At 44.1% G+C, this 15,022-nt stretch overlaps 1 protein-coding gene and 1 pseudogene across 1 annotated transcript in view; one reads left to right on the top strand and one right to left on the bottom strand.

Annotated features, from left to right (window-relative positions):
- LOC141176154 (uncharacterized) overlaps nucleotides 1-15,022 on the top strand; it is a 241,428-nt gene that overhangs the window by 43,944 nt on the left and 182,462 nt on the right. The window lies entirely within an intron of this gene.
- Nucleotides 3,747-15,022, bottom strand: part of LOC141176158 (uncharacterized) — a 98,021-nt pseudogene continuing 86,745 nt past the window's right edge.

Raw genomic sequence — 15,022 nt, forward strand, 5'->3', positions numbered from 1 at the left:
GTCTTATGCTGATGTCTTTAATAAAAAGGAAGCAGAGACATTACCTCCTCATAGACCATACGATTGCCCTATCGACTTGGTACCTGGCGCTACTCCGCCCCGAGGGCGTATCTACCCTTTGTCCGCTGCTGAGACCCGATCCATGTCTGAATATATCGAGGAGAACCTGGCCCGGGGATTTATCCGGAAATCTACTTCCCTGGCGGGAGCAGGCTTCTTCTTCGTTAAAAAGAAGGACGGCTCACTCCGTCCCTGCATAGACTATAGAGGCCTTAACCAGATCACGGTGAAGAATAAATACCCCCTTCCTCTCATTCCTGAATTATTTGATCGTCTGATGGGTGCTAGAATCTTCACCAAGCTGGATCTCCGTGGGGCCTATAACCTGGTTCGTATCCCTCAGGGGGATGAATGGAAGACGGCATTTAACACCCGGGATGGCCACTATGAATACCTCGTAATGCCCTTCGGTCTCTGAAATGCTCCCGCCGTCTTTCAAGAGTTGGTCAATGATATCTTCCGTAACCTTCTCTACTCATGCATGGTGGTATACCTGGACGACATCTTGGTCTTCTCTCCGGATCTCCCCACACACCGGAGGGACGTTCGTCAGGTCCTGCTCAGGCTCAGGCAGAACCACCTCTACGCAAAATTTGAGAAGTGCCTCTTTGAACAGACCTCGCTTCCATTTCTGGGCTACATCATCTCTCAGACCGGTCTACAAATGGATCCTGAGAAACTTTCTGCCATCCAGAAGTGGCCCCGACAGGAGGGGTTAAAGGCAATCCAGCGGTTCCTGGGCTTCGCCAACTACTACCTCCTCTTCATTCCGCACTTCTCTTCCCGGACTGCCCCTATCTCTGCGCTCACCCGTAAGGGTGCTAATCCCAAAGAATGACTGCCCGAGGCAGAGGAGGCCTTCCTGTCTTTGAAACAGGCTTTCTCTTCCGCTCCTGTGCTGCACCGTCCAGACAGCAACAAACAATTCTTCTTAGAAGTAGACGCTTCCTCCTCCGGAGCCGGAGCGGTGCTCACCCAAAAGTCATCTTCCGGAAGAATGGCAACCTGCGGCTTCTTCTCCAAACTTCTTCTCCTCATCTGAGCGCAATTATTCTATAGGAGACCGAGAATTGTTAGCCATTAAGTTGGCACTGGAAGAGTGGCGTTACCTGCTCCAGGGGGCTCTTCACCTGGTAATAATCTACACGGATCACAAAAACTTGGCTTATCTCCAGAGTGCCCAAAGACTTAACCCGCGCCAAGCCCGGTGGTCCTTGCTCTTCGCCCGCTTTGATTTCATTCTTCATTTTCGCCCAGCAGACAAAAATATCAAAGCTGATGCCTTGTCCCGATCCTTTTTGTTCTCCGATCTAGAGGAGGAGCCAAAGCACATCATCGACCCCGCCAAGGTAATGCAGGTGGCTCCCGTGGACCTAAATCGTCAACCACCCGGTAACACATTCGTAGCAGTACCTGATCGTGAGAGGGTCCTACACTGGGGACTTTCGTCTAAGCTAGCTGGCCATGCTGGCCAGAAAAAGACCCTCCTGCTTATTACCCGGCATTACTGGTGGCCTACCCTGCACAAGGACGTAATAAACTTTGTCTTAGCCTTTGCGTCCTGCGCCCGCAACAAGGTTCCTAGACATCTGCCAGCCGGCCGCCTTCTGTCTCTTCCGATACCTGCTGCCCCGTGGCAGCATATAGCCATGGACTTTATAACGGATCTCCCCGTCTCTGCTGGTTGTACGGTCATTTGGGTGGTCGCTGACCGCTTCTCTAAGATGGCTCACTTCATTCCCCTGCCGGGTCTTCCGTCTGCCTCTGAGTTGGCTAAAGACTTTATCCATCATATTTTCCGTCTCCATGGTCTCCCTCTCCACATCGTATCCGACCGAGGAGTTCAGTTCACCTCTCGCTTCTGGAGAGCCATGTGTAAACTGCTGGGGGTCACCTTGGACTTCTCCTCTGCTTATCACCCACAGTTCAATGGTCAAGTAGAGCGGATTAACCAAATTTTAACCAGTTACCTCCGGCACTTTGTTAATGCCCACCATTCCGACTGGGTGGATCTTTTACCGTGGGCCGAATTTTCCTATAATAATCACGAGAGCGAGTCTTCCTCCAAATCCCCGTTTTTTTGCCTACGGTCAACATCCTCGGATACCGTTTCCCGTCTCCGCCTAGGTGGATAATCCGTCCGCGGAATCTCTTGTTAGTGAATTCTCCTCCATTTGGGAAAGTACCAGATCCGCACATCTTCATTCCTCCGAGCGGATGAAGAAACAGGCTGACAAAAGACGTCTGGATCCACCCCAATTCTGTCCTGGAGATAAAGTCTGGCTCTCGTCCAAATATGTCCGGCTCAAGATTCCTTCCTACAAGCTAGGACCTCGGTTCATCGGCCCACTGGAAGTTATCAAACAAATCAACCCGGTGGCCTATAGATTGAAACTCCCGGCCAACTTGTGGATCCCTAACTCCTTCTAGGTGTCTCTCCTAAAACCTGTGGTACTTAACTCTTTTTCCAAGTCTACAGGTACGCCTCCTGCTCCAGTTTCCGCTGAGGACGAGTTTGAGGTAGAGAGCATTCTGGCCACCAAAAGGGTAAGAGGAAAGACCTTTTTTCTAGTGGATTGGAAGGGGTTTGGTCCTGAGGAGAGAACGTGGGAGCCCCGGGAGAACATCCATGCCCCGCTCATCCTTGATAAATTTCTCTCTGGCCTAAAAAAGGGGGGGCCTAAAGGGGGGGGTACTGTAGCGTCGGCGTCCCTGCCTCCTGCTAGGCAGAGACGCCGTTCCCCTCACCTCCCTGCTCCGTCCTCGGCGTCCTCCTCCCGCGCTGCTGGCAGCGCTCGCTGCTTCCCGGCCACTGTGCTTAGGGCGCGCGCGCTCCCTCTCTCTTAAAGGGGCCGCGCGCGCCGTCCTAAGGAGTCCCCGGCCAATTGCCAGTGGAGCTCCCATATATAAGGCACCTCCTCCAAAATGGAGGTGCCCGAGCAAAGTTGTTAAAAAGCCTTTCACCTCTGCTTCAGCCCTCAGGTTCCGTTGCCAGTCTGTTTTCCAGCTCTGTCTACCTGCTTGCATTCCCTGCGGTCCGCCAGTCTGTCTACCAGCATCCGCCAGTCTGTCTATGGACCAGTCCGCCTGCGGTTCAGGAAGCACCTGCCTGATACCTGCCAGATACCTGCTTGATACCTGCCTGATACCTGCCTGAGACCTCCTGCCAGCCAGCCGAGAGACTCTTCCCCGCTCACCTGGGAGCGCTCATCTGCTACCCGCCAGCTAGCCTACCTGGAGGTTCTGCCGTCACTTGCCGTGACCACCTGCCAGCCAGCCGTGAGACTCTTACCCGCTCACCTGGGAGCACTCACCTGCTTCCCACCTGCTAGCCTACCTGGAGGCTCTGCCGTCACTTGCCGTGACCACCTGCCTGTCTAGTGACTCTTACCCTGCTGTCACTTGCCGTGACCACCTGCCTGTCTAGAGGCTCTTCCCCTGCTGTCACTTGCCGTGACCACCCGCCTGTCTAGAGACTGTCCCTGTCACTTGCCGTTACCTCCTGCCCTTCTTCCCAGAGACTGTTCCTGTCACTTGCCGTGACTACCTGCCCGCCTTCCCTGGGAGCCACCCGCTTCCTTACAAGGACTGCCCCTTTGTATAGTAGCTCAGAGGTTCCACCTCCCAGACCCGTTACACAAGTCATGGTCAAAAGTGTTGGATCCCTTGAAATTGTTCCAGAAAATGAAGTAATTCTCCCAGAAAATTACTGCAATTACACGTTTTGTTATACACGTTTATTTGCGTTTATTGAAACAGCACAAGAAAACAGAGAAAAAAAAGGCAAATTGAACATAATTTCACACTAAAACCACATAAAATAGGTCGGACAAAATTGTTGACACCTTGCCAAAATTGTGGGTAAACAACTTTGTTTCAAGCATGTGAAGCTTGTTCAAACACAATTGTGGCAAGTAACAGGTGTGGGCAATATGAAAATCACAACTAAAACCAAATAAAAAAGGGAGAAGTTGATTCAATCTTTGCATTATGTGCATATGTGTGCCACTCTAAGCATGGAGAAAACAGAAAAAGGAGAAGAGAACTGTATGAGGACTTGAACCAAAATTGTTGAAAAATATCAACAATTTCAAGGTCCATCTTCAGAGATCCGCATGTTCCTTTGTCAAGGGGGGAAGCATAATCAATAAATTTACAGCCCATACAGTCAAATATGGTGGAGGTTCAAAGGTGTTTTGAGGTTGTTTAGCTGCCTCTGACTGTGTGCAAGGCAACATGAAATCTGAAGATTAGCAAAAGATTTTGGGGCACAATGTAGTGCCTAGTGTCAGAAAGCTGGGTTTGCGTCCTAGGTCATGGGTCATCCAGCAAGACAATGACCCCAAACATACTTCAAGAAGCACCCAGAAAATGGATGGAAACAAAGTGCTGGAGAGTTCTGCCCAGCAATGAGTCTGGGTCTAAATCCCATTGAACACCTGTGGAGAGATCTTAAAATTTCTGTATTGAGAAAAATATTAAAATTTGAAAGTCCTCAGTGGTTGATACCATCTTTTCAGTTAGCCATTAGTCAGTAAGCTTTCGAGACTACTCAGGTCTCATCATCAGACATAGTATAACACAAAATCTGAAGAGTCACATATTTATGCACAACAGGGCACAGGAATAATGCAATAGATAAGACAAGTGACGTGAAGCAGAACTATCAGTTTCGGAAAGGGATAAGCAGTTGTGGCCGTAAAAATGTGTGGCCACAAGTAGATCTATTCTTTTTTTGTGTGGCGATGAGAATTCATCCTTGTTTTAAGTTTTTGCCCTGTCTCCCCTACATACAGACCCCCAGTTGGACATTTGGTACATATAATTAAGTACATTACATTAGTTGTGATGCAGCTGAAAGTACCTGGGATCTTGTGGTCCTGATGTGAGTTGGGAATCTTTATCTTGTCCGTGGTCTTTATAAATGTACAGGTTTATATTTCCAGTTGGTGAGGATGAATTTTATAAGTTTCACCACAAAGGTGAAACTATCCTCCCGGTCAGTTTGCTTTCCCTCCTAGTACATTTTCATTCTAACAATGTTTGGTTTCTGGGAGATTATACTTGTTCCTTTTATTTTTGGTTAGCTTGCCTTCTTTGCCCTATATGAATGTGTTTTTGTTTCTCACTCAGAGTTTTGTGTGTTGCGGCCTCCCCTCTGGTTCCTCAGGAGGTATGAGAAACTTCTCAATGGCTTATTAGTTAGTTAGGTCTGTGGTGGCGTTTTTAGTTGAGCAGCTAGGGCCTTTCTTGTCTGTACAGAGACTAGTTGGGTGTAGTTGCGGCATTCTCCCCAGTGTGGGTTCTCCGGTGGTTATCAAAATGCGCTTTCTGGTTAAAACATTTCTCACATTTTGAACATGAAAAAGGCTTCTCCCCTGTGTGAATTCTCTGGTGCTTATCAAAATCAGATTTCTAGTTAAAACATTTTCCATATTCTGAACATGGAAAAGGCTTCTCCCCTGTGTGAGTTCTTAGATGTTTGCTAAGAGTTGATTTCTCCGTAAAACATTTCCCACATTCTGAACATGAAAAAGGCTTCTCCCCTGTGTGAGTTTTGCGATGTTTGATAAGATTTGATTTCGCTGTAAAATATTTCCTACATTCTGAACATGAAAATGGCTTCTCTCCTGTGTGAGTTCTCTGATGGTTGATAAAAGTTGATTTCTGTGTAAAACATTTTCCACATTCTGAACATGGAAAAGGCTTGTCCCCGGTGTGAGTTCTCTGATGTATATTAAGACATGATTTCTGTACAAAACGTTTCCCACAATCTGAACATGAAAAAGGCTTCTCCCCTGTGTGGGTTCTCTGGTGCGTAAGAAAACTAGATTTCTTGTTAAAACATTTTCCACATTCTGAACATGGAAAAGGCTTCTCCCCTGTGTGAGTTCTCTGATGTTTGATAAGAGTAGATTTCTTTGTAAAACATTTCCCACATTTTGAACATGGAAAAGGCTTCTCCCCTGTATGAGTTCTCTGATGTTTGATAAGAGTAGATTTCTCTGTAAAACATTTCCCACATTTTGAACATGGAAAAGGCTTCTCCCCTGTGTGAGTTCTCTGATGTTTGATAAGAGTAGATTTCACTGCAAAATATTTCCCACATTCTAAACATGGAAAAGGCTTCTCCCCTGTGTGAGTTCTCTGATGTTTGAAAAGATTTGATTTATGTACAAAACATTTCCCACATTCTGAACATGAAAATGGCTTCTCTCCTGTGTGAGTTCTCTGATGTTTGATAAGAGTTGATTTCTCTGTAAAACATTTCCCACATTCTGAACATGGAAAAGGCTTCTCCCCTGTGTGAGTTCTCTGATGTGCGATAAGATTTGATTTCTCTGTAAAGCATTTCCCACATTCTGAACAGGAAAATGGCTTCTCTCCTGTGTGAGTTCTCTGGTGCCTAACAAGACTTGTTTTCTGATTAAAACATCTCCCACACTTGGAGCAAGAAAATCTATTCTTCGCTGTGTGAATTTTTTGATGTTTAAGAAAAGACTTTCTGAGAGGAAAACTATTTCTATATTCTGAATGTGAAAATGGCTTCTTTGCATTAGGAACAGTTAGTTTTTTAATGCTTATTTTGTGACTTTGAATTTCCTTAGTAGTCGGTAATGAATCAGAAGACAGGACCTGTTTCAAAGGATCAGATGACAGATCTTTGCTGTGAAGGGATGATGGTAAATCTGGAGAAATGTCATTCATTTTAATTGTATCCTGTGGAATCTGAAAATTAACTGATTTGAAAATTGAAGATGTCAGCTGTCCCTCTGATCTCCTGGTACAGACATCTGCCAAGAATAAAACCAATTATTATTTTTTAATAAAAAATCCTTGAATTTTATATTTTTGAACATTTCTACTTAAATTGTCTGTAAAAAGGCAAGTTCTATAAAAAAAATTCACTTATTCACCAGGACAATGACCATCTAATAGAAAACCTCATAGGATGAAGCAGTGGAGCGTGGTGTTCAACTGTTTGTTCATTCTGCCTCCCAAATATGGAGTTAAAGGTACAGGCTTTGTCCAGCCAGTAAGATTAGAGTGCCTGGGACCAGTAGTACCATCCAGTCTGGCAGTATGGGTGTGTGTGCTGTCCAGCTGAAGTAATCTGCTCCCTGCTTCAGCTAATTGGAAAGCACCGCACCCTACTAAAGCTGGAAGCATATTGCCGGAAGCTGCCAGATACAGCCTTGTTCTCCTCTGGTTCAGTCCTCTGTGCTCAGCTCCCGGATTGTGTATTTGTTTCCTCTTGTGACCTCGGCCCGTTTACTGACTACTCTTGTGTCTTCTGATTTAGTATTTTCTCTGCCCTCCTGGTTCTGACCCAACTACCTGACTATTCTTCTTCCCATCTCACACCACAGAACACCAGGTAACACCGTGGCCCAAGCCTTGGGGTCTCTGTGTAAGTCCAGATCCATGAAGAGGGGTTAAACGGTGATAAACAAGACAATTCGTGAGATCTGGAAAATGAAGTAGATGGCACCAAGCCTGTTTGTGGTGGCCATCTTTTGAGCTGCCAGGTGACCACGATACATTGTGTCTGCAAACTATTTCAGCAAGATCTATATTCAAATAGCTAAATGTCGCTCCTTCCCTTCTTAACCTGCCATGTGCCAAGATAGTAGTGTTCAGCCGTACATAGGGTATTGTAGGATTCAAGGAAAATAATTTGTAAGGTCCATTTGTTTCCTATTATCGTTTGAGAAGAATTCCAGAGTTATCACCATATAAAGTGACACATGTCAGATTTGAAAAATGGGCCCAGAGAGGAACACAAAACTGGCTGCAGGAAGGGGTTAAATCAGAGAAATTTGGTCACTAACTACTATAGTCAAAAACTGTGACTATAGACAATAACACATCTACTGAAATGATCAAACTCAACAGTCTCCATCAGTAAATAGTGAGTAACTAGTGGTGAAACCTCTCTGGGGTAATTGGAGTATGGGGCTCGGTGGCTCTTGGCAATCTAAACTATCGTAAGGGCCAATATTTTCTGTCAGATGAGTTTCAAGAAGAAATATTAGACGTTCAAAGAGAACTTTTTATAATACTGCAGAGCTGAGGCGTCTTAAATTTAGACCTCGGGCATTGGGAAGACGTAATGGAGACCTTTTTTTAAAGACTACCAGGAAGTTATAGAGTCACATAAGTGAGTCAGGCCGATCCCACCACAATCAAACTGTCATACAGAATAAACCTATAAAAAAAGACATTTTTTATTCTATGTTACATCCTCAACAACAATATAAGTATAAGGGGAGAACTCCAATATTAAATCGAAGTGGCACTCATTTATGATGGACCATTAGAGCCACTATGAGTACTGACCAGAAGAGTAGAGAAAGTATTAGCGCCCCCATTTCAGGAGAGATTGTGCAGTAATCTGAATTCTTTAGGATTGAAAACATAATGGAATTTATGACGTGGAGTGAATCCATGAAACCAGGGCTGGAGCCAACACATCTCCTGCAGGCGTGAATAAATGTATATTACAGCCATCAGCCACGCACAGCTTAGAGATATATCATGGCACAGGTGTAATGTTTTTATGTAGTTTATCGCAATCCTGTTTGAAGTTAGTTGGTTTTAGAAGAAATAGAAAAGTCAGGATAAAGGGAAACTCTGTTGCTATTGTACAGAAATTCACACTTGGCCTCACTGCACATTTAATGTTGTCGATCATAAAAGTGAAGTTTGGCCAGAAAGACTGGACCTTGTCTTGTAGGGACCATATGAGGACATTCAGAAAGTTTTTGCATCGCCATATTTTGATAGCTATAATTTTTCCATATTTCAGCCGACAGAGTCATGTGACGGCTTGTTTTTTGCGGGACAAGTTGATGTTTTTATTGGTACTAATTTTGGGCATGTGACTTTTTTTTATCGCTTTCTATTCCGAATTTTGGGAAGCAGAATAAACAAAAAACAACAATTCAGGAATAGTTTTTTTTGGGTTCTTTATATGCCGTTCCACGTGTGGAAAAATGTATAAGGCCGCTTTATTATTCGGGTCAGTACAATTACAGCCGTACTACATTTATATTGTTTTTTTAGGTTTTGGCGCTGTTAGACAATAAAAACTATTTTTTTTTTGCATCGTTTTATTCTGAGAGCTGTAACTTTTTTATTTTCCAGCTGATGGAGTCGTATGGCGGCTTCTTTTTTGCTGGACAAGATGACGTTTTCAGCGGTACCAATTTTATTTACATTCATCTTTTTTATCGCGTTTTATTCCACTTTTTGTTTGGCAATATGATGATAAAGCAGGTCGTTCCTGACGCGGCAATACCAAATATGTGTGCTTTTATTGTTGTTTTTTTTTTCCATATATTATTTTTAATATATCTTGTAAAAATATATATTTTTAATATATTTTTACAACAGGCTGATCGCAGTTATAAGGTATAGCAGAGCAGGATCACTGCTATAACTTTTAAACTGTCAGCTCTGCAGACACAAGTTACTTTGATCATGCACTGCGCATGATCAAACTTAACTTGCTGGGGCTGGTGACCCAGATGTTATCATGACGACATTGGGTCACCATGGCAACGATCTGGACCCCGCTGCTGTCCCTCTGCGCACTCACTAAGTGCTGCCGGGAGCGGTGCGGGCACTGCGTGCCAGGTGTCAGATGTCAGAATCAGCTGACCCGGGTGGCGATTGCGCCCGCACAGCCTGTGTGCAGGTGCGATCGCCATGTAGTAATAATACGTACCTGGTCCATAAGGTCCAGAGCACAGAAACTTATTATTACTTACAACGTCAGAAAGGGGTTAACAGTTTTGTGTAGGGGAGAATGTTGTGGTCTAGAGGAAGAATGGTGACCACACGATTGTGATACGGCCGGACTACACCACCGATAAAGCAGCCACAGCCGGTGACTGAGAAGAATCTGTGACTTCTCTGCATTTAGTGGTTACTACTCACCTGGGTAGTCATATGTAGGAATCTCCACTTTACACCGCTCATCACCCCTCACATAGGTCTCTGTAGTATTAATATGGGTCAGATCTTCACCCTGAAACAAATATTGTAAAAGTCACAGACAGATGGAGAAGTCCCATCTATGATCAGCTCTAATCCTGCCATCTCCACCGTTCTCATTACACAAGTATAAAACATATAATACTGGTGGATAAAACAAGACTGAGCACCAGGGCTGTGGAGTCGGTAAGCCAAACCTCCGACTCCTCAATTTCCATGACACCGACTCCACGACTCCCTCATACACGGCTCACGTTTAAGGGATAAATTTACAGTAGCACAGATTAATCTCAGCTAAATGTCTAGACCCTTAGATCAGGAATAGGACAGACATTTATAGGACATTTCATAACTTTCCCAAATTCTTATGAAAAAATCTTCCCCACAAACTGCATTGAACTACTGTACCCAATTTATTATATATTTTAGGAGTCGGGAGTCGGTCCATTTTATACCACTCTGACTGCACCAAAATGGGCTCCGACTCAGACACCACAGCCCTGCTGAGCACAAGACCTTCACAGCCGTCTACACATCATAGAGAAGATCTCATGATATCTTCTCTCCATCTACCTGATGATCCTGAGGAACATTGGGATCTTCTTGTTTACAGTCCTGTGGAAGAAGAGGACGGGGACATCTCTCTGGTGTTGTCCTCTTACTGGATAGAACTGGAGAAAACACATACAGGGACTGAATTCATTCTTTACATACAGATAATTATAGGTCGTGTGTATTTAGTCCTGTCTATTACCTGGTGATGTGAGGGGCTGGGGAACCTCCATCATGACATCTTTGTGTCCTTCTAAATACTCCCACTCCTCCATGGAGAAATAGACAGCGACATCCTGACACCTTATAGGAACCTGACACATACAATGATAATGTCACCATTGCGATCCCTTCATAGCTTTACTGTATAATGTCCCAGCATTCCCAGCAGTGTCACCTCTCCAGTCAGCAGCTCAATCATCTTGAAGGTGAGTTCTAGGATCTTCTGGTCATTGATGTCCTCATGTATCAGGAGGTGAGGTGGAGGCCCTCTGATTGGGCTCAGGGGTCTTCCCCATCCCTCAGACACAGGGTCCTGACAGCGCTCACTAGAAGTCTTCTTCACTACTGTGTAATCCTGATAATGGAGAAACACCTTAATAAATCTCAGTACAGACATTTCCAGAGTCCTCACCTCTCCAGTTCTGTCCATCTGTTATTCCTATAGATAAGAATGATGTAATGTGACGTCATCAGAATCTCTCACCTCTCCAGTAAGATGAAAGAGGATCTCTAGGGTAAGGTGTAATATTTTCTCTGCCATCTTGTCCTTGTCCATATCCAGTTTTGATGGGTAAATCAGGAAAACTCTCTTATATAGAAGATTGTCACTGAACGGATCGAATATTGTAGAGACCTGAATGGGAAGAAGATAAGTAGATGTAACTTCATAAAAATCCTGTGTAATAATACAATTACTGGAGATAATTAGAGAAAAATATGAGGAGATTTATTATTTTACAGTATTTAGTTTTCTTCTTTACATCTAGTAATAAAACCTATATATTTTAGGCCACAGACAACAAGCAGTTTCTTCCTTGGAGTCTGCAGCTGAATACGTTTCTCATAGACTCCTCTACCTTATTGCTAATTCTCGTCTCATTTACCGACACTGCAATCGGCATTAGTAATACTGCAGGAGATATTCATTACACGTGACATGAGAAATAACTACTTCATGATGAGGACGACATCTTCATCTTCTACTACGGCTCTAGAAACATATTTAGCCAGAGTCCATCACTGACTACATCTCCACCGGCCGTCTATATGAATGTTTCCAGTCTTCCCCGGACTGTAATCTTCTATCTCGTTAGATTTTATGTCTGATTCACACACAGAAGTTTGATGCATTTATAAAACCTTTTTTGTTTGCACAAATATTGGGGCAGAAATTATTTGATACCAAAGTCTCCATGTACAGTGTTTTATGGGGTTTATTTCTGGCCTCAGGCTTTCCTATATTACAAGAAAAACACCAGAAAAAAAGCAGAAATTAAAATGTTTCAAAAGAAAATAGGCACCAACAATTCTTATAAAAAGAAAAAAACATGCAAAAAGCAGAAGACACATTTTGTTTTTTTCTAACACATTAAACATTTGTTTTAAAATAATTAATTCCTTTGAGCAGCAGAACATAGATGTTCACCGCAGGGATGGCACAGGTGCCGCTGCAACATAATCCCTGGCAGTTTAACCACTTGCTGCTGTGAAAAGCAAACATGGCATCTCAGAAGGTTTGACAGAGTCCGGCTCAGTGCCCCTCCTCCCCCAAGTACTCGATAGTATGGGGCTGCCTAGTTACTATGATACTTAAATACCTAATAATGATATCTGGGTCTGCAATGTACGAAAGTCTATTAGGCCGGGCCAGAGGCAGCGTCCAATGAGTTACATTTTAAAGCCCCCATACACATTAGACTAAAGTTGCATGGAAGTAATGAATTCGGGGTTGCCTGACTATATAATGTATTTGGGGGCCTCCCGACAGATGATGTCAGGGCAGAGAAGGATCTGGGATCCTGAATTTTAGAGGCTAATTGTTTGTTCTTCCTGTAGATAATCCTCCGCTAGAGGAGTCTGGTGGTGACTCTCTCATACAGACCACAGGAAAGCTGGAATATTTGTGTGTATGGGGGAGTCGGGAAAAATAGCCATCTGCCAAATGACCGTTCAGCCAACATTTATCTCATGTATGGGGCTGTTAAGTACAATACTCAAAAAATAAAGGGAACACTTAAACGACACAATGTAACTCTAAGTCAATTACACTTCTGTGAAATCAACCTGTCCAGTTATGAAGCCACACTGATTGTGAATCAATTTCTCCTGCAGTTGTGTAAATGGAAAAGACAGCAGGTAGAAATGATAGTCAATTAGCCAGATACCCCCTATAAAGGAGTGGTTCTGCAGAACATTTCTCTGTTCTCATCCTTTTTGGTTGTTTTGGTCACTTTTGCATTTTATTATTGCTCTCACCCCTAGAGGTACAGTAGTATGAGGCGGTGTCTACAACCCACAGAAGTTGCTCATGTAGTGCAGCTCATCCAGGATGGCACATCAATGAGAGCTGTGACAAGAAGGGTAACTGTGTGTCAGCACAGTGTCCAAAGCATGGAGCATATACTGTACCAGGAGACAGGTCAGTACACCAGGAGATGTGGAGGGGGCTTTAGGAGGGCAACAACCCAGCATCAGGACCGCTACCTCCTCCTTTGTGCAAGGAGGAACAGGCCACTAACATTTATTTGTCAGCTCAAACTGTCAGAAACAGATTCCATGAGGGTGGTATGAAGGCTCGAAGTCCACAAGTGGGTGTTGCGCTTACAGTACAACATGGTGAAGGGTCATTGGCATTTGCCAGAGAACACCAAGATTGGCAGATTCCACATTGGCGCCCTGTGTTCTTCACGGATGAGAGCAGGCTCACACTGCACACATGTGACAACATGAAAGAGTCTGGAGATGCTGTGGAGAACGTTCTCCCACACTACTGGTTTGGCAGTGGGTCAATAATGGTGTGGGGAGGCATTTCCTTGGAGGGCCGCACAGCCCTCCATGTGCTAGCCAGAGGTACCTGACTGCCATTAGGTACTGGGATGAGATCCTCAGATCCATTGTGAAACCGTATGCAGGTGCAATGGGCCCTGTGTTCCTTCTGATGCATGACAATGCTAGGCCTCATGTGGCTGAAGTGTGTCAGCAGCTCCTGCATGATGAAGGCATTGATGCTTTGGAATGGCCTGTCCATTCCCCAGACCTGAATCCAATCGAGCTCATCTGGGACATCATGTCTTGTTCCATCCACCAATGCCACGTTGCATCACAGACTTTAAGTTGGCGGAGTCATATTTCCCGATTCCGAAGACCATATGCTGCCACTGTACTTAGCAGGCCCAGTCCAGATGGTATGGAGATAAATGAAGGAGACCAAAATCCAAAAATAAACTTTACTTTACAAGAACTTGATGACAAGTACAGTATATATATATCAGATAGCAGGCACAACACTTTATTAATGTTTCTCCTCCATTATGCAGAGTCAAGAACTTTATGGTTACATGTGGCGGTACATAACTTTTGTTAAAAGCTACAACAGTCCAGCAAGCCATTATGGGAAGGTCCATCATCCCTGTGAGGACCATACAGGTTGAGATGTGTCGTTACAGCCCCTCAGGGCAACTCAGAGCTCTCAGTTGATTTGTGAGGACCTCACTGGCTGAGGTGCATCGGTACGACTCCTCACTAGTACTTTCAAAGTCCATTCGATGAGGGCCACACACTCATTGCTGTGGCACTGCATCTTCAGGTCTTCTTAGGAGAACGGATGTCCCAGTTATAAGACACTGTAGCTTCCTCTCTAGTATAGACAACTGTTTGTTTAAATCCTGTTCATTTAAGATAAGGAATCCTTCCTTAACTTAATTCCCTTTAAACCTTTACATGCCACTGTGAGTAAACACCCATGGTCAAAATTACAAAATGGGCCGATGCAAAAGTTTGGACACCTTGCATGTAACACCACCTTTTGCAAATATCACAGCTTGTAAATGCTTTTTGTAGCCAGACAAGAGTTTTTAAATTCTTGTTTGAGGAATTTTCATTCATTCTTCCTTGGAAAATTCTTCCAGTTCTGTGAGATTCCTGGGTTGTCTTGCATGCACTGCTATTTTGACATCTAGCCACAGATTATCAATGAGGTTCAGATCAGAGGACTGTGAGGGCCATTGTAAAACCTTCATCTTATGCCTTTGAGGTTGTCTATTGTGGATTTTGAACTGTGTTTAGAATCCATTATCCATTTGAAGAAGCCATCCTTTTTTCAACTTCAGCTTTTTTACAGATGGTGTTTTATTTGCATCAACAATTTGTTGAAATTTCATTGAATCCATTCTTCCCTCTACCCAGGAAA

This window comes from Phyllobates terribilis, unplaced genomic scaffold (assembly GCF_046119375.1).
Source record: "Phyllobates terribilis strain yellow unplaced genomic scaffold, ASM4611937v1 Scaffold_17__1_contigs__length_24005725, whole genome shotgun sequence".
Classification (NCBI taxonomy): Eukaryota; Metazoa; Chordata; class Amphibia; order Anura; family Dendrobatidae; genus Phyllobates; species Phyllobates terribilis.